This window comes from Carcharodon carcharias, chromosome 4 (assembly GCF_017639515.1).
Source record: "Carcharodon carcharias isolate sCarCar2 chromosome 4, sCarCar2.pri, whole genome shotgun sequence".
In the NCBI taxonomy this organism is placed as follows: Eukaryota; Metazoa; Chordata; class Chondrichthyes; order Lamniformes; family Lamnidae; genus Carcharodon; species Carcharodon carcharias.
The window spans coordinates 50436129-50461284 of record NC_054470.1 but is presented as its reverse complement, the minus strand read 5'-3'; positions in this window follow the sequence as shown (position 1 = coordinate 50461284).

Here is a 25156-nt window from a genome sequence, read left to right as displayed (position 1 = left end):
AACAAAATGTACTGTAGGAACTCACCAAGGTTCCTTAGAGAGCACCTTCCAAACCCAGAACCGCTAGCAACTAGAAGGACAAGGGTAGCACACTCATGGGAACACCACCACCTACAGGTTCCCCTCCAAGCCACTTGCCTTCCTGACTTGGAAATACATTAACGTTCTTTCACTGTCACTGGGCCAAAATCTTAGAACTCTCTCCCTATCAGCACTACCTACACCACATGGACTGCAATGGTTCAAGAAGGCAGCCCACACCACCTTCTCAAAAGCAATTAGGGATGGGCAATAAATGCTGGCCTAGCCAGTGATGCCCATATCCCATGAATGAATAAAAGAAACCTCCTTAAATTTAATTCTCAGGCTTTTCTGACAACTTGGCCCTGCTCCCACTTGTTGGAAATGTGGTTAAGTTAAAATAATGGGAGTCATTTACTCCCTCTGTTCCTGCTTCTTTCTTGCCATTTCCCCAAATCAACTAAAATTTTTGAGCAGTAGGAAGAAGGAAGAGGAGTCCTACTTTAAATATGCACCTCAGGTCCATTAATGTCATTGGGCATCTAAATCGGCAATTTCAACCAGAGGCCTAAGTCGGGGGCAGTGTTGCTTTCCCCATCAAGCAAATCTGCCAACAGCCAATCCTAGGCCAGAAGAGGCCCGGAAGGTAAATTCTAAATTTATTTTTCATGTTTCCATGTGGGCCAAGAAAAGCAGGACAACCAAGTCCTCATAAGGATGCTTTAATTTTCCTTGCACTCGGTTACATTCCACGTCCAAATCGCAGCCTACCCGCCCACTGTCCACAGCAAGACTTCCCTACCATGGCTTAACACTAAATGCCACAGCTTTCCCACAGTTCCATGGAAGTGGATTTCAGTCACAAGTTCCCACTCCAACATGCTGGCCAGGCTGTGAATCTGGCCAGTTTTGGTGCAAAACTCTACTTTCTTTTAATTAGGTAATGGCTTGCAAGAACATTTACCTTGAAGGGCTCATTGTCCATTGCCAAGTTCCCATTACACACTCTCCCTGCCTCCTTGTTAATAAGTTGGAACCCACAGCATTCCCAGGTTATTGCATTTATTGCAAGGAAGATACATAGAAATGTTATGAGGGAAATGTCGGATCATACCACTGGATAATATCATAATTAATGATAAAGAATAGATGTTTCAACCCAGAAGAGAAGAGCATCAATTTGATTAAATACTTATCGACCTGAAAATTAATTCTCAGCCAGTATTATTTTTTCCTAAACTGAGTCAAATTTGGGTGAAATTATTTCTGAGTTACATATAGTAAATAGGTCCCAACTATTATGGTAATTTGTGCACTTTTTAGACAAAATTAGGGATCATGGGATCAGGTGCAATGTATTAACATGGATTGAGGATTGTTAATGGAGAGAAAACAGAGATTAGGGAACAAATGATCCATTTTCAGGTTGGCAGCCTATAGCTGGTAGGGTACCACAATTCTCAGTGCTTGGGCCTTTGCCCAAGTAGGAATGCTGAACATTTTTAAAATGGCAATAGACTGGGAAATGTTAATATTCAGAGGAACCTGGGTGTTCTTGTATGAATCTAAGGGATATATCACGTAGATACAACAAGCAATTAGAAAGGCAAATGGCATGTTGGCCTTTATGGTAAGGGGGTGGGAGGTTGGAGAAAAGAGTAAAGATGTTATGTTACAGTATAGTTATATATTGCTTTGGTGAGACCACACCTGGGGCAGTGTGTACAGCTTTGGACTCCCTAAGGCAGTACATACTTGCCTTAGAGGGGGTGTAACAAAGGTTCTCTAAATGGGTTTCTTGGATGAGGATGTTGTCCTGTGAGGAGAGATTGAGTTGATTAAGCTTATATTCTCTACAATTTAGACAATGAGAAGTGGGGGAGTATTATAGGTGGGTGTGGGGCACTTAAAATAAAATGGGTGATTAGCCCACCTGCCTTCCTGCACGTCCCCTGAGCTGTCCCTCATATTACAGTGGGCGGGTAAGGCATCAATTAATGGCCAGTTAAGGACCTCATTCCACCTCTGCCAGAATAATATATGCAGCTGGGGAAGAAAGAATTAAGGAGGCCAGACTGCTACTTTTGCAACTTGAACTAAAAGGCAGAAAGGAAGGGGTTTACCTCCTTTGTTGATCCTCTGTGCCCAACATGGACACTCCTGTAAGACCCTTTGTGCCTCCCCTTCCCAGCCTCCAAAACCTGACTGCCGACTCCCCTCCCCTCTCCCCCCAGGGTCCCCAATCCTTCCTCATCTGAAAACCAATCCAGTCTCCATGAATCTTCTTTTGGGGACTAGTTCCAGCAGCAGCCACTACTGTGTACTGGCACCGCTGAGACTACACAGCTGCCAGCCAATCAGATTGCTCAGCAACTCTCAAGGGACTTTCTGTCCCTGAGGGGAAAAGTCACACCCTCACCTTGTTAAGGCCACCTCCCAGTGTATTATCACTGCACAACAGCCCTTTTTAAAGTCAACGAGCTGCTGACCAACTTTCCAACGGCGGGCGGGGGGCGGCAGGGGTGGGGGGGGTGGGGGTTGGTGGTGAGGAATACACCCGGCCCCCCATAAAATTTACGCAGTGATCTAATTGAAATAAATAAAATTTTAAGACTTGGCAGGGTACATGCTTTGAGGATATTTTCTCTGGCTGGGGCTTCTAGAACTAGAGCCTAGCTTTTCACTCCCAGCTTGCTGCACCCACCTCAGGAAAAAGTACCCCAAATGGCAGTTTCTTCAATCCAGGGGGAAGAGATGGGTGCGGAACGAGTCGGGCCCAACATCTATGAGCACAGATCAGAGATGGCCACAGGGACTGCCAAGTGCAAAGGCAGTCTGGTTAAAAGGACCACCTCAGTTCTCTGAGACTTTGTGCCTGTTGTTTTCTTAAACATTAGGCCCTCTGGGCCACACACCTCGTAGCCCCTCACCCCCCTCCCCAACTCCATACATTCCAATCGTGCCCCTCACCCACCACCCTTTGCCCTTACATCCTCCATGCCAACTCACCAAGTGTCTACCATGGGCAGACCTCAGGAGCCATGCTGAGATGAAATAAAATAAAGGTCTAAATATCTATTACAGACCTAACTATATAAAAACACTCATTCATGAAAACTCACATGATACATTTAAATTCTCTCAAGTGCTTAATCTCTTACAAAAAAAGCAAACATCTGTATTCACAGCTTGACAGTTCTGCAGGTCTTATCCACCCTCAAGAGCATTTAAGTCTACTCTTAAAAATTTGTAACTCACACACTGCAGGATAAGGTCTTTGCTCCAGTGAAAATGAGGTTTGTTTGAACTCAGCAGTGAGTTCAAATGAACCTGCTGACTTCGGGCTTCCCTCATGTGTGAGTCATGACCCTCTTCCACCGGCCCCCGCCGCCCCTAACCACCCCCCCCACCCCCGCCCCAACCCCACTCCCAGCAAATGTAGAATATGTTGGAAATAGGGGTGGGACTTCTGGATCTGGGTCCCACCAACCAAATTTAAAGATCACTGGCATCTCCACAACTTCTTAAATCTAGGCCTAGGAGTCACGGTCTCAGAATAAGGAATCAGCCATTCAGGAACGAGATGTGGAGAAATTTCTTCATTCAAAGGATTGTGAATCATTGGACCCTAGAGGGATGTGGATGATCAGTCATTGAATATAGCCAAGTCAGAGATTGATAGATTTTTCAACACTAATAAAATTGAGTCATGTGGGTATAGTGCAAATGATGTAATGGAGGCAGAAGATCAGTCATAATCGTACTGAATGGCAGAGCAGGCTCGAAGGGGTGAATGGCCTACTCCGGCTTCTTTTCTTTTCTTATGTTCTTAAGTTTTTCCCTAATACATCAATCATGAACAATTTTTGCAAAACATATAACTTTAATAGCACAGGAATAATCATGCAAATATTATAAAGTATGTGAACGACTTTAAACTTCAAAAATACTAATGAGGATCCTAAGTTGAATTTTGTTATAGAGGAATCCCAATGGAATATGGGCCAACAGTAAAAACAACAATACATTGGCCAAGTGTTAAGAATTTAATACTTTTGGGTTTTATTAGGTGCTGTAGATTTACATTACAGACAAATGGGAAGTAGTGAAACACCATATGGAAAGTACATAAAACTCTATAAATATAAAGTATACAAATGTATATAAAATGAATAACACGCAAGAAGAACCATAGAACCATAGAAAAGTTACAGCACAGAAGGAGGCCATTCGGCCCAGGTGCCCTTTCTAGTCCCAACTTCCTGCACCCGGCCCATAGCCCTGCAGCTTACAACACTTTAGGTACAGATCCAGGTACTTTTTGAAAGAGTTTAAAGTTTCTGCCTCCACCACCAACTTGGGTAGCGAATTCCAGACTGTAAAGACATGGGGGTAGATAAGAAAGATTTGCTGAGAATCTCAATGGCAGCACATGACTTCGGCTGGGATTTTCCAGTCCCTCCTGTGGCGGGTACAATGGCAGGCAAGAGGGGGAACTATCAGAGGTAAAGCTTTATATACCAGATCAACGGTAAGGTGGGGGTGAGTTATAATTTGCTGCAGGGAACGAGCTCCATAGAGGGGGGAGAAGACAAGACAGAGGCAAGGAAAGGGGCTGGAGGGCAAGGGCTCAACTGAGGGAGAGGGGGAAGACTGGACAAGGTTGTACCCAGACATGACGTAAGGGTGGTGGGGAGGGGAAGCACTCTCTGGGCCAGAATTGGGAGAGAGTCTCTTACAGAAGGATGTAAGGGCCAGAGTGAGAGGATTGTGAAGTGAAGAAGTGCTTCAGCTCACATTGCTGAACTTCCAAAGACGTCCTTGTACCAGTCCAGGGAGGGGGAAGGGCATGTCAGTCCGCTGTCAGGCATGTCCAGCATAGTGTTCACAGGGCCTGGTCATCACCTTACGTCAGGCCGTCCAGGGGGTTTCCGGCATTGTACTCGGTTGCAGATAGTACTGTCACAGGGGAGGCATTTGCAGACTATAGATGGGGAACAGGTAGTGTAGGGGCGGGCACTTGGTCTCAAGGGGATGTTGGTGGGTCATTATATGAAACAGTACATTAGGCCTCAAGATGGACGGGGTGGGGGTAAGGTCTACACAGGGCATAGGCACCTCAGATGACTCAGGGGTAACACAGGGATATCAACCGCAATGACAATGGGAGCAAGGATTACAGAGGGAGAACTAAGACCAATAGGAGGGAGGGAAGCCTGAAGGTTATGCTCCTCCTGGACGATGAGTGGGATTTCCACAGTCACAGGGACGGTCGAAGTTGGTTTGGAAATAAAACCTGAGAGCCACCATCTTGGAACCTCAAGCAATGGCGCAGCAGAAAATGAAGGTAAGAAAAAAGGCTGCTGGGGGCGGCTATTTTGGCTTCTAGGAGGAGTGGATCACAGCACTGGGGTGCCGATTAAAGGCACACCCATCTGGAATCTGTATTACCACATGGGAAGGAATGCATAGCTGGCACATGTTAGGAGCATCTCAATAAATACAGAAGCAACCTGGAGCCTTCAATGTAATAGCACATTCATGCAAGATTAATTCTGATGCGTTCCAATCATTGATCTCCCTGTAATCACCCATTGTACCAATCGTGGTAATCTCCCAGTGAGATAATGACTCCAAAAACAAGTGGGCACCTGGACAAACAGGAGAGGCCTCTTGGAAACCCCACCTCGGAACCTCTCAAGACCAAGAGCGTACAAAAGACATATGTCTTTTCTGCAGAAGAGCAAGAGACAGTGTCTTTGATGCCTCCGAATGTCCAAGGATCTGGTGGCTCACATCTGCCACCTTCTCCATGTGTTGACACCACGGGGACTGGGAGGATATCCATTGCCATTGGCTCTGAAGTCACTGCCACTCTTAAATTCTACACCAGTAGCCCTTTCTAGGGCGCCACTGTGGACATCTGCTGGATCTCTTAAGCTTCCACCCACAAGTGCAAACAGGAAGTGATGCACGCCCTCTTTGCCAAGGCCCACAATTACATACACTTTGCTAGAGATCGATCTAGCCAGGTAGTCAGTGCACTGAGCTTTGCTGCTATTTCCAGATTCCCACAGGTGCAGGGTGCCATTGACTGCACTCATGATGCTGTAAAAGCCCCCTGGCAACAGGCATTCCAATATATCAACAGGCAAGGCTTCCACTTGCTCAATTCACAATTGACCTCAGTGCACTTGCATGCTGGTACTACCAACACAGACTGAACATGGATGGACTCTTCCATTATATGTTGCAATCTGTGGAATGCAGCTGAAAACCCTGCTTGATATTCCCATGCCTGTTGCCACTGCTCCAACATCTGCATCAAGACCGAGTCCACAGACTTGTCCTCTGACTGGGACTCAGCAGGACCCTGGCCTCCAGCAGTCCTCCAAGTGTCGGTTACCTTGGATGCCCCTGCCTCCCCTTGCTGTGGGCCAGAATCTGTGCTGTGCTCACCAGACTACGACACCAAGCATGCTCTAGATCTAGGTCCCAATGTGGTGTTTGTCTCTGCATTGATGGAGGTTGTAGGCAAACACCTCCACAAGTGGCTGTTCAAAATCCTCATCCATGATGTTTTTGTGGCTGGATATGAGGGGCTCACTCCCAGTGCCCCTGGGGCACTTGGCTGTGGTGCCTTTGAGGGACAGCAGAGATAATTAGTCCCTGACAGCAAAGTGCAAACAGCATATTGCACTCACAGTCTCACTGTTTGAAGGGTCAACTGGGGCAGGGTCCTCACGTGGGTGTGCACTGCTGGTCTCACCATCATCACAGGCATAATCCCGGCCCTCTCCATCCAGGTGTACCGCACGCTTCCCATATGAGATGAGGGCCCTGATCTCTGGCATCCAGCCATTGGTCTGGGAACTCTCCCTCTTATTGTGGGCAATCTTAGGCCTGCATGAAGCCAGATGGAGAGAGTGTGAGCAGGAACCATGCAAAGGCAGTTGATAAGGATGGTTGACTGCCTTGCGTGGGTGCTGAGTGGGGCCATGCACGGGATGAGAATGTGAACTCCGCAGGATGACAGCCCAGATGGAGACGTCAGGGTGTGTGTGGGAGAGTGAATGGTGATGTCCCTTGTGCTGGTAGTCTGTGAGATCCCTGTGGACTGTTACCTGTGAATGTGTGAGGGGATTGTGACAGCGTGAGCTGAGAGGGATAAGAATTTTGACTTACCCTGGCTGTGCAGATAATATCATTCATCAGTTTGCAGCACTGTATTGCTGTTCTCCTCTGGGCTGAGACTCACCAGCACAGACACCTGGGTTGGTGACCTTGATGGAGCTCCGCTGGCCATCCCCAGAGGAGAGAAGGTCACGGCGAGCATGACCCAGCGAGGCATCACTAAACTTTAGGGCTGCACTGTTCCCTCTTTTGGGGGCCATCTCTCTCTTCTGGAGCAGTCCTGGGCTGCAGACATGGAAAGACCTGTGTGCGGGTGCGGTTTAATTATGATGCCCGGAGCAAGGATCCGCTGAAGTCATGGCGGGGCCGGCGAATCACAGGCCGCCCGCCGGCTAAATGCCATGTTTCCTGCTGATGAATATTTAATGAGACGAGAGGTGGACAATTGGGTGCAAAAATGCGCCATCGCAGTTGGCAGAGGAGAAACCACATTTCCTACCTGCCACTGCACTTAGTCTGTAGAGGGGAAAATCCCGCCCTTTATTTTAGAGGTTTCTAAACCTTCCAATCAATAGCCACAAATTAAGGATTATGGGGCTAATGGCTAATTTAAGATGATGCCAGGTGGACAGAGGATATTTTCCTTTGGTCACTCACAATAAAAGCATTCCTATGGGCTGTGAAGGGATAGTAAAGCACATGTCAGGATATTTGAGCATGCTGATGAAATAGACAGATCAAATTATCCCCAGAGTACCACAATTTTTCCACACGTATTCCATCCTATAGAAAAGATATCTGCTACCACATTCTAAATCACTGGGATTTACGTTGCTGAAAATATGTGGTGTGAATTATTGTCTGAACAGAATTAGTGTCTCCTCCCTCTTGAGGCAAGTGTGCACTGAACCATTTGACAAGATAATCTGCTTATGTATACCACAAAAAGCAAGTGAAAAAGAAAATATAGTCGTACTGAGTTCTTGTTGATTGTACAAAGCTCCTTCTCCTGGGAAGGGAAAGCATATCCTCTTGAAAATGGAATTCCTATCAGGACATTCCAAATATCAGGATATTTGGAGAAGGCACACAAGGAAAGAACCCAATGCTAAAACAGAAGCAAAATACGTGGATGTTGAGAATCTGAACTAAAAGCAGAAAATGCTGGAAAAACTCAGCAGGCCTAGTAGCATCTGTGGAAAGAGAAGTGGAGTTAATGTTTCATCTGTATGACTCTTCTCAGCGTTCCAAAGAAGAGTCATACGGACTCAAAATGTTAACTCTGTTTCTCTCTTTACAGATGCTGCCATCCTGCTGAGTTTTTCCAGCATTTTCTGTCTTTAACCCAATGCTAAATATTGGTTTAGTGAAGTTTGATTGCTTTGCTCAGAAACTTTTATTTCATCACTACCAGAAATATTTTTCCATTTTATTTCTTACTCACATCCTTTCCAGACACAAAGACTAAGGCTGTAATTAATGTTCATTAAGAACTACTCATAAATATTCCAAACATGTTGTTACAAAGTATTAAAATTTGCATGCACACAATTTTAAAGGGGTAGATAAGTCCTTAAGCAAATCAAGCTCAAGTACTTGGCCTATATGTCTTCCATATTGTTACTTTGTTTATCTCTTTCTTTCTATACAGACAAAAATCAAGTTAAAGGAACCAAAACTGCTACAAGAGAATGATTTCAATTAAATATCAATAAGATCAAAGTGCTCCATTGTTATTAGATCGGAGAAAACAGCATCAATTAAACAGCGCAATGTCATTAAAATCTCCAGGCAGGAAAGTGTAAATGTTAAATGCAAATGGTTAAACAAATCTGCACAATCTTGAAATGGAAATGTGTAACCAATTTATTAGACACAATTCCAACCTAAGCAGAAGTACAGTTTCTGCATTAAGCATGCAGTATCTTGCACAATTTAGATCTTCTCAAAGCAGATTCAGAATCTCTGGAGTTTCCCTACAGATGTATTTGTACTGTTGTGAAATGTCTTTTATTAGTCATTGTTTTACTCTGCTGAAGAGAATGGGACAACAGTTTAAATGATTGGCAAGGAATCAAGCCAGACAGGGCAGGCACCCAAGTAGATAAATGTACAAGTTGAGAAGAACTACTTTGCTCTCTTGGAAGGGCGAAGTATGGGAAACTTCAGACTGAGCCAGGAAATCATTTGAAAGATCTGTGAGTTGAATATGTCAGATGTGTACATGACTTCAGTCAATCCCATCACTGTACTAGGCCAATGAACCAAGTAGATTTTCTCCACAGAGCCCTTTCCAGCTCAAAGTTTACATATCAAGTCATCATATTCAAGTGTGTTCACAATGTGATTGAAGCCTTCATAATGCTTTCTTCATGTTTCACTTATTTCTCTATCAAAGTAACAATGAGTCCATGAAATTACAGAAATCCAAAAGTGAAGGTGTTAAGATAAGACATATATCACAATAAAAGTGCCTAGTTGGAAAGGGCTGAAACAAATGTAACAAATAATGTGCTGAATTTTTGTGAAATATTTGATTAATGTTTGTATAAAGATTGTTTTTCTCTTGTAACTTTGGAAAATTTATGTTCTGCATTGCATGGAGTAAAACTAACACATGCTCAACTGCAAGCAATTATTATTGAAGTAACTTTATTTATGCCTCCGCAAAAGGGAGGGCAGCAGAGAGGGAAATATAACAAAATGTTCAGATCTTGCAATATTTCCTCCCAACTGAAAAACAACAGCCTATACATTAAAATGTAAAATGGTACATGTGCATAAATTCCAAGAATATTAATGACTAAACCAACATCAACAATACTCATTCAGTTGTTTTCATTGTAATCACACCAAAATATATATGACCAATACTTCCATAATGATTTACACATTATAAAAAAGTTTATCCTTAACACCAGAGTGTATTTAACAGATCATCGTTTGACAAGAAATAATGAAAATAACTTTTTTTTCTTCTGGCTTCCTACATATTTCCAATTTCTTTCTCTTCTGTCTGGGTATCACCTGCCATTTCCATTAGCAGGACTCTGCACTCTCAGCATCTCTGATTGTATCAAATCTGAACTTAGATTTTGAATACTAACTCCGCTTAATTGTTGGGACTGTGACATTGATGATTTATCTCAATCAAAGTTTCTGACTCATTTTGCTCTGCCAGTGGACTCTGTAATATTGGCAAAACTTCCTGTTTCTTTTTGACTTACATCTACTGTCTAACTTTCACTTTGGGTTGTAGGAAGAATTTGGATTATAGGAAGTTTCCTCTGTTCTTCCTTTGTCAGATTTCCTCTTTCAAGCAAGTGATCTACAAGACTCTGATGGAATCTCTCTCCAATCTTCACTAGGTATGTGAATAAACCTAAGTTCTTTACAACAACTCTAATACATACTTCTCCATATCACATTGGTGGTTTTTTACCATGAAATTCTGACCAGCACTGAATTCTCTAGGTTTCATGTCTGGTTATCATAGCTAATCTTCACTTTATCTTGCTTTCCTCTTACTTTGTTATTGATGCCAGGCTTAAGCAAACTAAACTTTGTCCTAGGAGAGTATTTAACCACTAACCTGTAAGTTGAGCAACCTGTTGTAGACTGTGAGGTTATTTTGTAAGATAACATAAAATTATCCAGCCTGTGTCAAAAAGAAACATGGAAATTACTGCCTAGCTTGTCACCCAGCAAATATTCTGCAAAGACCTCTTCACAATCTGTGCATTTCTTTCTGCAGCACCATTCAATGTTGGGTGATATGGTTGTATGAGAGTGTGTTTGACTCCATTCTTACTCAGAAATATTTTAAACTCTTCTGATGTAAATTGTGGACACAAACACCTCTGGCAACCAGCTTCTCAAAATCTTAATAGTTTTTGCACTTATGGTATTAGGCACAGGCTCAACATTTATCCACTTGCTGTAGTTTTCAACCAAAACATGGTACTATTTCCCTTCCACTTCAAATAAATCAACATCTACTCATTCCCATGGTTTTCTTATGTTTGACCATGAAATGAAAGGAGCATTGGTTGGATCATTTCTCATTCTGAGACCCATTTCACAACTTTTCACCAACTCTTCAAGATCTCTATCTACTTTTGGATACCAAAATTAGTTTCTTGGTACTGCTTTCACATGGATTATCCCTGTATGCCCTTAATGAAGTTCTTCTAACAATTTCTCTCTAAACCTTGGAAAAATTATGGAAAAACTCAGCAGGTCTAACAGCGTCTTTGGAGAGAAAGACAGAATTAACGTTTTGAGTCCGTATGACTCTTCTTCAGATCTAAAGCGAAGTAAAAGTGATGAAATTTATTCTGTTTAAGGGGGGGTGGAACAGGTGATTGGGAGCAGCGAATGTAGTAGACACCTGCTCCACGGATGCTGTCAGACCTGCTGAGTTTTTCCAGCATTTTCTGTTTTTGTTTCAGATTTCCAGCACCCGCAGTATTTTGCTTTTGTCTTGGAAAAATGATAAATTAAATACCATAGGAGACAGCCTTGATCTACATTTGGTTTCTACATGTGAAATACTCCTGCAATTTCTCATCATCACACTCTTTATGCCAACCATTCATGAGCACTTTACCAAGCACCACATCCTTGAGAGTTCCTTCACTAATTTCTTTGACAGACAATGGCCTGTAATTTGTGTGTGTAAAGTAATGCGCAGGTAACTCAGTGGCTAGAAATTGATCATTCATCGCAGAAAGTCCCAAGTGAATGTCCACATTTGCATGATCTGCTGAATTATTATATTTAATATCATACTGATGGGTCATCAAAATCAACGCCCATCCCTGTAGCCACGCTGCTGCTATGGATTGTTCTCCCTTCTTTGTACCAAATATGATTGTGAGGGCTTGGTGGTCACACAACTTGCAAGCTTTGGGCCCTGCCTGCCATTATTGACAAGAACAAGTGTACAAATATTTGTGGAATTTAGTACCTCTGGATAATACCTCTTTCTCAATATATGAGTCATTTTAATCTGACTTTGTACAAGTACATGAAGCATTTTCTACAGGCTTCTCCATTCCATCTTACATTATGAGAGGTAACACCACATCTAACCCCTGTGGTGAGGCATCACACACTAACACCAATTTTCTTCTTGGGATCATAATTGGTAAAAACACCATCATTAGTCAGTACTTTCTTCATTCCTTGAAATGCTTCCTGACACAGACAACTCCCAATCTGTTCCATCTTTGAGCAGCTGTAACAGTGAGGTGAATATATTAGCTTAATCTGGGATGAACTTGGAATAATACACATCAATCCTCATGAATTTCCTAACTTCTTCTTTGTTCTCTGGATTCTTTGCTTTCAAAATCCCCTCAACCTTCTCCTGCATTGAGGTGCATCCCTTCATCATCTAGTTGGTGACCCAAGTATGTTACACTTGACACCATGAAGCAATACTTGTGTTTTTTTTTAGCTTCAATTCCATTCTCTTGAAGTTGATCTAGAAATTTATTTAACCTTACAATGTGCTTTTTATCTGTCTTACTGCTAATTAGAATGTTATCTAAGAAGCAGCACACTCCTTTCATCCCATTTAGCACCTGATCCATGACACTGTGGAACACTGCCAGAGCTGTAGACGTACCAAATGTTAACCTTTTGTATGGGTACAACCCTTTGTGCGTATGAATGTTAAGTAGTTTCTTGCTCTTATCAGTTAATTCTAATTACAAATATGCATTTGACAAATCTATCTCACTGAACACCTTTCTAATGGCTAAATTAGAAAATAAATCTTCACTCTGTCATGAAGATGTGCTTTATGCCAAACAATGATTTTCAATCCACTGGTTAGAAAGGTGAATTGAACTTTCTAAAAGCCAGACTTTTTTAAAAAAACATAGACTAAAAGTGACTTGAACTCACAGACATGATGGTTTCCTAATTTGTATTGCTATACATTTCACATTCCAAACCCCATTAAGACGGATATGGAATGTCTGCAGAAACCCACCAATGGCAATGACTGGGGAATGCGGAGGACTCGCATCTCCTCTCCAATTAATAAGGCATCTATGACAATCACCTGAGGTATTCAACTGTTTGAGATGGACCATTAAAGATTAATTGTTTGGACAATGGTACTCTGGCTTAAGATAGAGCTCCAGACATCAGGCTAATCAAGTTTTAATTGGAATATATGATCAAGTTCGATTTTGTGTGTTTTCTTGTTTTCTCGGCTGAACTGAACAAGCAGCTGAGAAACTGAGAGAAATCACTCCTGCCTCTTTATCTCTCTCTTCCCCCACACAACTTGCAAGCTTTGGGCCCTGCCTGCCATTATTGACTCTCTCTCCATGTTTAGCAAGCAGAGATTTTAAAGAAAAACTCAACTGCACCATTGTGCCTCCAGAAGTACAACTAACTCAGTTGTCCACATCTTTACATTGGAACTATCAAAACCATCAAATGCAGCTGACCCACCAAACTGCAGACTGTATACAAAAACAAAAATAAAAATACCTGGAAAAACTCAGCAGGTCTGACAGCATCTGTGGAGAGGAACACAGTTAACGTTTCGAGTCCGTATGACTCTTCAACAGAACTAAGGAAAAATAGAAGAGAGGTGAAATATAAGTTGGTTTAAGAGGGGGTGGAACAGGTAGAGCTGGATAGAGGGCCAATGAAGGTGGAGATTGCCAAAAGATGTCATAGACAAAAGGACAAAGAGGTGTTGACGGTGGTAATATTAGCTAAGAAACGTGCTAATAGGTGACATTAAGGGTAGAAAGCAGGATGAGCAAGGTACAGATAGCCCTAGGGGGTGGGGTGGGGTGAAGGGAAGGGATCGAAGTAAACTAAAAGGTAGAGATAAAACAATGGATGGAAATACATTTAAAAATAATAGAAATAGGTGGGAAAAGAAAAATCTATATAAATTATTGGAAAAAAGGGGATCGGAAAGGGGGTGGGGCTGGAGGAGAGAGTTCAAAATTCTCTTTATGATCACAGCACGTAAACAGTTAAGTACTCAGTGAATAGGTAAGTATAACAATTTCAAACAATAAAACCTTGTTGTGTTCAAACGAGGAGAGAGAAAAGAGGGCAGCCATTCAACCCCACCTCACCTGGCTATATCAACTGATCATTCTCAACCACCTTATTTACCGTTCGCTTATATTCTCCACAAATCCAAAGGGACCCATCTGTTTTTTGAACTACCACTATGCTTGCAGCTCATTCACTGCTCTTCACCTTCTTTATTGCCCCTGTTCTTTCTGAACTATCTAGCTCTTTGCTTACTCCTTCTAATTATTCATAATGCAAAATTCACCAATAGAAGTTCAGTTGCCCTGCCTTTGATGTCCCAACGTTTATTGCATTGCTGTTGCATATATTTTTTACGTTAGAACATTTCTCGATGGAGTTTTGGGGCATTAGTTTCTTTCAATTTTTCAAAGACACAGTGTAGAATCATAATGGACCCACATCAGCAGGGAGGCAAGTAGTTGGCAGGAAAATCATTTGCAGCTGAAGCAGGCTTTGCCCTGGCTCTTTAGCTCAGCCATGGCATTAGCAACATGCATCTTGTTTTCTCATCCAATCAGAGGAGGAGGGCAGTATGACCCACCAAATCTGTCAAAGGGAGGATTTTTAGTTAAAAGGACCCTGGCAGGGATCAGAATGGCTGAAATGGACTTTGATTCCTGTAGTTTCCGCAACCACAGGAATAGAGAGGATACCTGGGAAAGCTGAGATCCATCTTCCACTCTTACCTGGAGGTCCTGCTGCATGATTTGAAGGACTGGAGTGAAGTATTGTTTTCCCCAAATGGTAGCAAGAGGCCAGCCTCTTGAACCAAGCAGGAGTGGATGGAACTGATCCACGAAGTGAGCAGCAGGATTGTGGTCAACGATCTCAGAATGGCAGAAATGCTGAGTGGCATAACACTTATAGGTGCCAAGCCCCACACTCGGAACATCCCAGCATTCACCTGCATGACATTCCTCAGAACAGCGCACTTTGCAGATGTACACGTTCCTCTCTCTCCAGGCATTTCCTCACCTTACCTTATTGACATCTCATGCTCATGCCTCACAGTCACCCTTCATTCCTCACCACACAATCTATTTCTCACACTCACAGCTCTCTATTTTCTCTCTTTGCAAGTGAAGAGAGTGCAGAACTTCAGGGAGAGGCAAAGAAGCAGGACAGCCTCCAGTCACAGCATCTTAATAGCCACTCGCAATTCATGCCCTCCTGGTCCACTGGAAAGGAGGTCTTATTCCAGGATGCTGCAGATAACAGCAACAACTTTCCCTGAAAGCCTGAACCTCCTGAGGCACTGATGCTCAGAAATGTGAAGAAAGCTGTTCCTCTCTGCCTGCAGACCCTGTGTTGGGAGTCTTGCTTCCTTTGATCATCCCCTCTGTCCTGTGGTGCGGCATATTGCTCAGGAGAAGGCAACGGGTGCTGCTGTGGGTCTTGCTTTTGTTGCTACTCATGCTGTTAGTGTTGCTGCTGCTCCTCTTGTTCATCATGGGCAGAATTCTACGCCTCGCGGGCAGGTACGCGCCAGACCAGATCGGATGTAAAATAGCGCAAGAGGACGTCGGGCGAGCATCCCAGCGTTATCGTGCAAACGCGCAATCTTCAAGTCAGCAGACGCACGTGGGAGTCAGAGACCCACCTTCCATCGATTAAGAGGCCACTTCAGGCCATTAAAAGCCAAATTGAACCCAATTTTAAATCGCCCATGCGATTTCCCGCTCGTCGCACAGACAAAATGGGCAGGTGGGCAGTCCACATTTTGCAAAACCTCATCCAAGGGCAGGATAAAAACAGTCAGCAGCATTGCCAGAGTGAGCAATGAGGAGTCTAGGACATAGTTTGCTGCTGGTTGCTTATTTGAACTTGACACCTTCATTTCTGCTCTGAACTTCAGTCTTAGCATTTCAAGGTTTCATTGCAGGACTCATTGGTGTCTCCAAGGCCCCTGGAGGATTTTAACCGTGTGGACTCTCCCAGGTATGAGACACCCTTCTGTGACCCTGGTAATGGACATTGGGGCATTCTCTAGTGGCACATCCTCTGAGAAGGAAGAGAGGGGCAGAAGGGAGAGGAGGCCAGGAGTCCCAATGCAGCTTCTAGGGGAAGGACCTGTGGGAGGAGAGGCACAGTCACAAGGGGCACAGGGCCAGCAGGTAGTCCAAGGCTGAACGGGCTGCAGAAGACACCACTATCCTGCTGCCAGGGTTTGCAGGCTGAGATGCAGCTACCTCAATATGTCTGAAGTGCAATGCCGAAAGAGGCTCTATTTGTCAGATGATTGGGTCTGAGATCAGCTCCAACTGTGTGGGTGGACACCCCATGCCAGTGGCTCTGCAGGTCCCAGTGACCCTCAACTTCTATGGCTCCGGCTCTTTCCAGGGGTCAGTGGGGGATCTTTGTGGAGTCTCCCAATCAGCTGTCTGCGGTTTTGTCAAGCTGGTGATAGCAGCTCTGTCCAGGCAGCTAATAACATTTATTCATTTCCCTGCAGATGAGGCCAGCCAAGTTGAATGAGCCAGATTTTGCCACGATTGCTGGGTTCCCCAATGTCCAGGGTGTAATAGACTGCACACATGTGGCCATCAGGTCACCAGCAGGTCAGCCGGGTGCCTTCATTAACAGGAAGGGATTCCACTCCATGAACGTGCAGATAGTGTGTAACCACAGGATGCAGATTCTACAAGTCTGTGCAAGGTACCCTGGAATCTCCCATGACGCTCATATCCTAAGACACTCCCAGGTGCCAAGGCTATTCAGTGCTCCAGCCTGACTGGATGGATGGCTGCTGGGTGACAAGGGCGATCCACTGTAAAGATGGCTTATGACACCTCTCCTCCACCCAAGGGCAGAGGCAGAGCAGCGTTATAATAGGAGCCTCCACAAGGGTGGTGATGGAGAGGACCATAGGTCTTCTGAATATCCGCTTCCAATTACTGAGCAATTCAGGAGGAGCACTACAATATCCCCCAGAGTGGGTGTCACTGATAGTGGTTGCATGCTGCTCTCTGCACAATCTGGTACTGGCGAGGTGGGACCCACTGAAGGAAGGGGATGTTGACAAAGCTCCATAGGCCAAAGCGGATGAATCCAGTAGTGAGTTGGAAGAGGAGCACGGTGAGGAGATTGCTGAGGGCATGGAGGCAGACCTCTGTATCCTTCAGGGAGGCAGGGACCCCAGGAACACTTTGATCCAATGCTCCTTCAGCTAGGCTGCCAAAGATCAGCTTCAACCACGTGCCAGGGCTGCCGCCTCCACCCCGGATGTCTGAAGTGACCCTTTCATTTGAACCCAATGTCCTCTCAGCGCCTGGTGAGACAATTAAGATCTGCATCATGGTGCCATCGTCTTTCAATGATCAATGGGGAATCCAGTTTAGAGGCACCTATCAATGATGAGACTACACAAGAATGTTTGCACCATCCGAAATTCTCACCCTTGTGCACTACGTTCTCACCTTTGTCTGACACTCCAGCCTCTCCATAGCTGGTTGACCGAGGTGAGTGGCTCCTCACAAGTTCTAAGGTGCACTCCTCATATCTGGATAGGATTAGGAGGTTTGGGTGCCTCTGTCTGTCCATGACTTTTCAATGTTATTACGGGTTGTCTTCTCCTGAAAGGACAGAGGACCATGGATTAGTGCCATTGCAGCCTGGCCAACCCCACCTGAGGAACATTTTAAAGGACACCTTGGCCCTGGAGCCACAAGGCATTCAGTCCAAGCAGCCAGGGCTCACTCGCTTGCCCAGCTCTGGCATCATTGACAGTTGGCACTCAGACTCTAACACCCCTGAGCTCCATGGGGAGACTGCCAGACCTTAACACTTTAACAAACTGATCCATGCCAACATGGTACTCACCCTTCCTGAGCATAGCAAGTCATTAAACCTTTTGCAGCAATGCACCCATGTGCACCGCACAACACCATGACTGCTGACCTATGCTGCCGCCTCCTCCCAAGCTCTTTTTTTCAGGTGTGGTGGCCTCCTCCTCCTATCTCTGGGAACAAGGGTGTCCCTGATGGCAGCCACCTCCTCCAGGAGGATCACAAGGCACTTAACCGAAAACTGGGGTGAGTGAATGCCCACCCGACCTGCCCTCCTGCCTGGCATCTCCAGCCGCACTTGATTCCATAACTTCAGTGTTCAGACACAGAAGATAAGTTCTTCCCTGGCTGCCTTCAAGGAGCCGCCTGTGCCATTCTTAAAACCGGCCGCTGGGTCGCCATAGGACCAGGCAGCCGACAGGCCCCCGCCCCAGCCCGCCCCTTCCTGACCACGGGGAGGACGTGTTTCACGCTGGGCAGGCCTTACTTGGCCAGCCAGCATGAAATTGCGGTCGAGGATCGATCACGTGTGGCAGCCCATTTCCCAACTGGTCGCAGGCCCGCCAATCACGCCTGCCCACCAAGGGTAAAATTCAGGTCCATATAACGGACAGGAGGTGGGTTAATTTGAACAGCGCTAATTTTTCCTCTCACTACTCGTCTGTAAAGAGAAAGATATTTCGATTTGCTTCCCCCTTTACTAGCAATGGTGTATTTCCCAACCCCTCAGTTTTGCTGTGACCCAATTTTCTATTAATAGTCCCGCAGCAAACTGAAGATAGGATGAGCTCAAAAAGTTAGTTTATTTGCACACGCTCAAAATGCAGGAGGAGACCATAAGGCCATAAGACATAGGAGCAGAAATTAGGCCATTCGGTCCATCGAGTCTGTTCCGCCATTCAATCATAGCTGATAAGTTTCTCAACCCCATTCTCCCGCCTTCTCCTCGTAATCTTTGATCCCCTTACCAATCAAGAACATATCTATCTCGGTCTTAAATACACTCAATGACCTGGCGTCCACAGCCTTCTGTGGCAATGAATTCCATAGATTCACCACTCTCTGCTTAAATAAGTTTCTCCTCATCTCCATTCTAAAAGGTCACAACATTCACTAAAAGGAGGGTCACAACTTTGTCTCCTTTTCATTTACACAGTAGAAGAGGGGTAGAGAAAAAAAAGATTTACAGTGCAGAAACCACAGAGAAAAGAAATATTGGTTCACATGGGTTCCAGCATCCAAATCCAATGAGGCATCCCTTCACGGAAATCAGTGAGCTGAGAACCAATGCTGTATAATTCACTTTTCTGGTGGTATTGACTTCACATGATGAGATAGGCACACAGAGATGAATCAGCCTTGTAGGTGATGGTACAAAAGTGAGTGAAGAAGTTTCTCCACAACTCAGTCCTAAGTGGTCTATCCTGTAACCTGAGACGGTGACCCCTTGTTCTAGATACCCCAGCCAGAGGAAGTATCATCCCTGCATCCAGTCTGTCCATCCCTGTCAGAATGTTTTTTGTTTTAATGAGGTCTCCTCTCATTCTTCTAAACCCAAGTTGGCCCAATCTCTCTGGGTGACCTGGGCGCCCTCCAGTAGAAGCAGTGTAGAGCTGTGTCTGTGATGCTGCTAGTCAGATGATAAAAGGGCACTGGTTCCACAAACCAGGGGTTCATGTCTCATGACTCCCACCTCTTCACATCACCTTTGACAAAGGGTGTGTATCCCTGTCTGGGTCCCCGAGATTGTTCAATGTCTCAACCATTAAGAATTGAAAGGAAGATTACACAGCCTTTTGTCTTAACAAATGTGTGTACACCTGTTGGCCAGCCTGGGTTATGAAGTGCAGATGGCATTTGTATAGCAGTCTTTGAATTCAGTCTGTGCAGCCCACAATTTCTTGTTCATGGCTCTTCAGAGATAATGATGTATGTAGATTCAGCCATTTTAGGTCTTTAGTCCAGTTTTAAATTTGTGGAGGTAGCAATGAGCATATTTTATTAAAAAATATACAGGGTCAGGTCTTAGTCCCTCATACTCATCAGAAGGCCAAGATAGATCTGCTTAAGCAGCTCCCATACCACAGTGAAGGCTTACATTAGGGAAATACAGGTCTATATGAAGGAAGAAAGGTGAATGGGCTTCCAAGAAGTTTGAAATCTTCTGTCAAGCAGTAAGAACACACTTAGATAAGACGTACAGTGAGCAGCAGTCTTTCACCAAGACATAGCTGCAGCTCTTCAGTTTCACTGTTTAAAGGCTTCCAATCTGTTAGTTTGATGTACAAAGGGACCTGAGTGCCCTTGTACACCAATCGCTGAAAGTAAGTATGCAGGTGCAGCAAGCAGTTAAGCCTTCATTGGCATTCATTGTAACGGGACTTGAGTACAGGAGCAAGGATCTCTTCCTGCGGCTGTATAGGGCCTTGGTGAGACCGCACCCGAAGTATTGTGTGCAGTTTTGGTCTCCTTACCTAAGAAAGGATATACTTGCCATAGAGGGAGTGTAGCGAAGGTTCACCAGACAGTTTCCTGGGATGGTAATATTGTTGTATGAGGAGAGATTGGGCCAACTAGGCTTGTATTCACTGGTGTTTAGAAGAATGAGAGGAGATCTCATTGAAACAAAAAACATTCTGACAGGGATAGACAGACTGGGTGTAGGGATGATATTTCCTCTGGCTGGGGTGTCTAGAACAAGGGGTTACAGTCTCAGGGTATGGGGTAGACCATTTAGGATTGAGTTGAGGGGAAACTTCTTCACTCAGAGTGTGGTGAACCTGTGGAATTCTCTACCACAGAAGTCTGTGGAGTCCAAGTCACTAAATATATTTAAAAAGGAAATGGATAGATTTCTGGACTCTAAAGGTGTCTAGGGGTGTAGGGAGATTGCAGGAGTACGGCATTGAGATAGAGGATCAGCCATGATCACGTTGAATGGCAGAGCAGGCTCGAAGGGCCGAATGACCTGCTCCTTCTCCTATTTTCTATGTTTCTATGTTTCACTGAGGAAGCAGTTCCACTTGTTTGCTAGCCTAGTTGACCCTGACACAATGCAGAGAGCTCACGGAACCCTCCAATCACTATTAAAGCCAGAATGAAGGGATAAGTTTAAAGTTATTTACTTGCTTGCCTATTTTAATACCTCATAGAATTATACAGCACATTGTGTCTACGCTGGTTCTCTGCAAGAACAATTCAGATAGTCTCACTCTCCTCCACCCTTTCCCTGGATCCTTGCAAAGCTTTTCCCTCCAGGTGCTCATCCAATTCCCTTTTCAAAACCACAAATGAAACTGCCTCCATGTACTCTCAGGCAGTGCACTCCCAATCCTAACCCTTGCTGCACCTTACATCTCTATCACTTTCCAGATTGCCACCAAAGCCGATTGGGAGTCACATTATCTGAGGTGATACATAAAATACCAAAATTAAACCTCCCACAGCATGGCATAACAGCGCGCATGAAAAATAATTCTTACAGTAAAAATGGTAAATGTGTTGAGAGTATGTATTTGCCCCTCTATGAGGCAGATTTCTGTAAGCATACCCCCCTCCAGGAATACAAACTGCATTAGAAGATGTAGGGCTCTCCACTAAATTGGATTCAATTTCTAATTTTCATCCAATTTTATTAGGTCATTAAATTTATTTTGTAAAATATGTTAAAGTTTTTGCTACATACATCCGTCTGTCTCAAAGACATGTTACATGTGAATTTCTATTAGTGAGTGAGCCATAAACAAAATGTGTTATACTGGAGCTCATATTACTCACCCAGTGATCAACAAGTGATAACTATGGCCGTAAAACTGACTGCACTCCAATATTTTGCACTTTGGCCACTTATGAGTGAAGTTGGACAACCAATATCTCCCTTGCTTCTAAGTAACAAATCAGGCAGGGTGACTGGTGAAGTTCATCTTTCAAAAGCAAATACAGAAAGATGAAAGCTATTGAAAAGAACCCTGTATGTTCTGTAGGCAGGATAAAGTTGACCACATGTGTCACTACAAAGGGAAATTTTGCAGTTTCATAGTGTTTAGTGTTGAACAAATGGATAAACTACTTATGACACAGAAACCTTGGGGATGTGGATTAATTTCAAACTGTTTGCAGATAGGATACTTCCTTAAATCAACCCATTTACTTAACATGTGCCTTTCAGGGTTATATTTTGCCATTCTACATAAATCTTTTGCTTCCATATTATGTGTTACCCTTCTCATGCCTTTAAAGCAAGGATTTAACTTGTGCAGTTCGTTCCAGCTGAATGGCATATGTTAACCTCCTGCAGGTTTTCAAAGGCAATCATAGTAAATTCAAACAGATAAGTACTTCGCAAGGGACTGCAACATTTTGCTGGTCATATATTCATCAGGACTTAAGTCACTGGTCGTGCACAATAAATATTTGTGCAGTCTCAAGCAGCCTTAGAATTTAAGGGACAAAATTGTCGGGAATTGTAAGATCGCATTTTGTTAAAATTGAGCTAAGTTAGTGACCTGCGTTATTGTATCATCAAACAGAAACCAAAATATTGCAACTATGTTTTTTTTAAAACATGATATTTGAAAAAGAGAATTGCATCTTTTAAGGACAGGATTATCAGTGAGTGAAAGTAAAAACACTCTAAACCCAATTTTGAACCCTATACCCACCCAGAAAAGGACCTAGATGGCAGCGGGAGGTGGGGTGGTGATTGTGATTAGAAAAAGAGGCACCGTGGCACTCAACTGGTCAATGTGACCAGAGAATTCCATTGGATTGGTCCATGATTATGCTTGGCAAAGTACTGCAGTGGTTTGCTGTTGCTTTCTGCGGTATGGCTGACCAGGAAACTCTCCAATTCATTTCCACCTACCATCAGGCTTATTGGAAAGAGTTACAGGCTGATAATCAACCTGATAAAAACAAAAAAACTGTGGATGCTGGAAATCCAAAACAAAAACAGAATTACCTGGAAAAACTCAGCAGGTCTGGCAGCATTGGCGGAGAAGAAAAGAGTTGACGTTTTGAGTCCTCATGACCCTCCAACAGAACTGATTGAATATTAGGAAAGGGGTGAAATATAAGCTGGTTTAAGGTAGGTGGCGGGTAGGCAGTGGGGGGAGAGAAGTGGGGGGTGTGGTGTGTGGTTGAAGGGAAAAGCAGGCAGTGATAGGAGCAGATAATCAAAAGATGTCACAGACAAAAGAACAAAGAAGTGTTCAAGGTGGTGATATTATCTAAATGAATGTGCTAATTAAGAATGGATGGCAGGACAGGCAAGGTACAGCTCTAGTTGGGGTGGGGTGGAAAGAATAGCAGGGCATACAAGATTTAAAAATAATGGAAATAGGTGGGAAAAGAAAAATCTATATAAATTATTGGAAAAAACAAAAAGAAGGGGGAAGAAACAGAATGGGGGTGGGGATGGAGGAGACAGTTCAAGATCTAAAGTTGTTGAATTCAATATTCAGTCCGGAAGGCTGTAAAGTGCCAAATCAGAAGATGAGGTGCTGTTCCTCCAGTTTGCGTTGGGCTTCACTGGAACAATGCAGTAAGCCAAGGTCAGACATGTGGGCAAGAGAGCAGGGTGGAGTGTTAACATGGCAAGCGACAGGGAGGTTTGGGTCATTCTTGTGGACAGACCGCAGATGTTCTGCAAAGCGGTTGCCTAGTTTACGTTTGGTCTCTCCAATTTAGAGGAGACCGCATTGGGAGCAACGAATGCAGTAGACTAAGTTGGGGGAAATGCAAGTGAAATGCTGCTTCACTTGAAAGGATGTTTGGGCCCTTGGACAGTGAGGAGGGAGGAAGTGAGAAGGGGCAGGTGTTGCATCTTTTGCGTGGGCATGGGGAGGTGCGATAGGTAGGGGTTGAGGAGTAGAGGGTGATGGAGGAGTGGACAGGGTGTCCCGGAGGGAACGATCACTACGGAATGCCGCTGGGGGGGTGAAGGGAAGATGTGTTTGGTGGTGGCATCATGCTGGAGTTGGCGGAAATGGCAGAGGATGATTCTTTGAATGCGGAGGCTGGTGGGGTGATAAGTGAGGACAAGGGGGACCCTATCATGTTTCTGAGAGGGAGGAGAAGGCATAAGGGCGGATGCGCGAGAGATGGGCCGGACATTGTTGAGGGCCCTGTCAACGACCGTGGGTGGAAAACCTCGGTTAAGGAAGAAGGAGGACATTTCAGAGGAACTGTTTTTGAAGGTAGCATCATCAGAACAGATGCGACGGAGGTGAAGGAACTGAGAGAATGGGATGGAGTCCTTACAGGAAGCAGGGTGTGAGGAGCTGTAGTCAAGGTAGCTGTGGGAGTCGGTGGGCTTGTAATGAATATTGGTGGACAATCTATCATCAGAAATTAAGACAGAGAGGTCAAGGAACGGAAGGGAAGTGTCAGAGATGGACTGTGTGAAAATGATGGAAGGGTGGAAATTGGAAGCAAAATTAATAAACGTTTCCAGGTTCAGACAAGAGCATGAAGCAGCACAGAAGCAATCATCGATGTACCAAAGAAAAAGTTGTGGGAGGGGGCCGGACTAGGACCGGAACAAGGAATGTTCCACATACCCCATAAAGAGACAGGCATAACTGGGGCCCATGCGGGTACCCATAGCCACACCTTTTATTTGGAGGGAGTGAGAGGAGTTTAAGGAGAAATTGTTCAGTGATTTTGAACAAATCCAGCAACTCGAGACTGGGCATCGATGAGGTGGGCCATCAGCAGCAGCAGATTTGTACTCGAACACAATTTTTAACCTCATGACCTGTCATGTTCCCCACTCTGCCATTACCACCAAGCCAGGGGATCAACAAAGAATGCAGGGATTAATGAAAAGTGCAGGAGGGCATGCCAGGAGCAGCACCAGGCATACCTAAAAATGAGGTGTCAACCTGGTGAAGCTATAAAATAGGACTACTTGCATGCCAAACAGCATAAGCAGCAAGTGATGGACAGAGCTAAGAGACTCCACAACCAATGGATCAGATCTAAGCTCTGCAGTCCTGACACATCCAGTTGTGAATATTGGTGGACAATTAAACAACTCACCGGAGGTGGAGGCTCCAAAAATATCCCCATCCTCGATGATGGAGGAGCCCAGCACATCAGTGCAAAAGATAAAGCTGATGCATTTGCTACAACCTTCA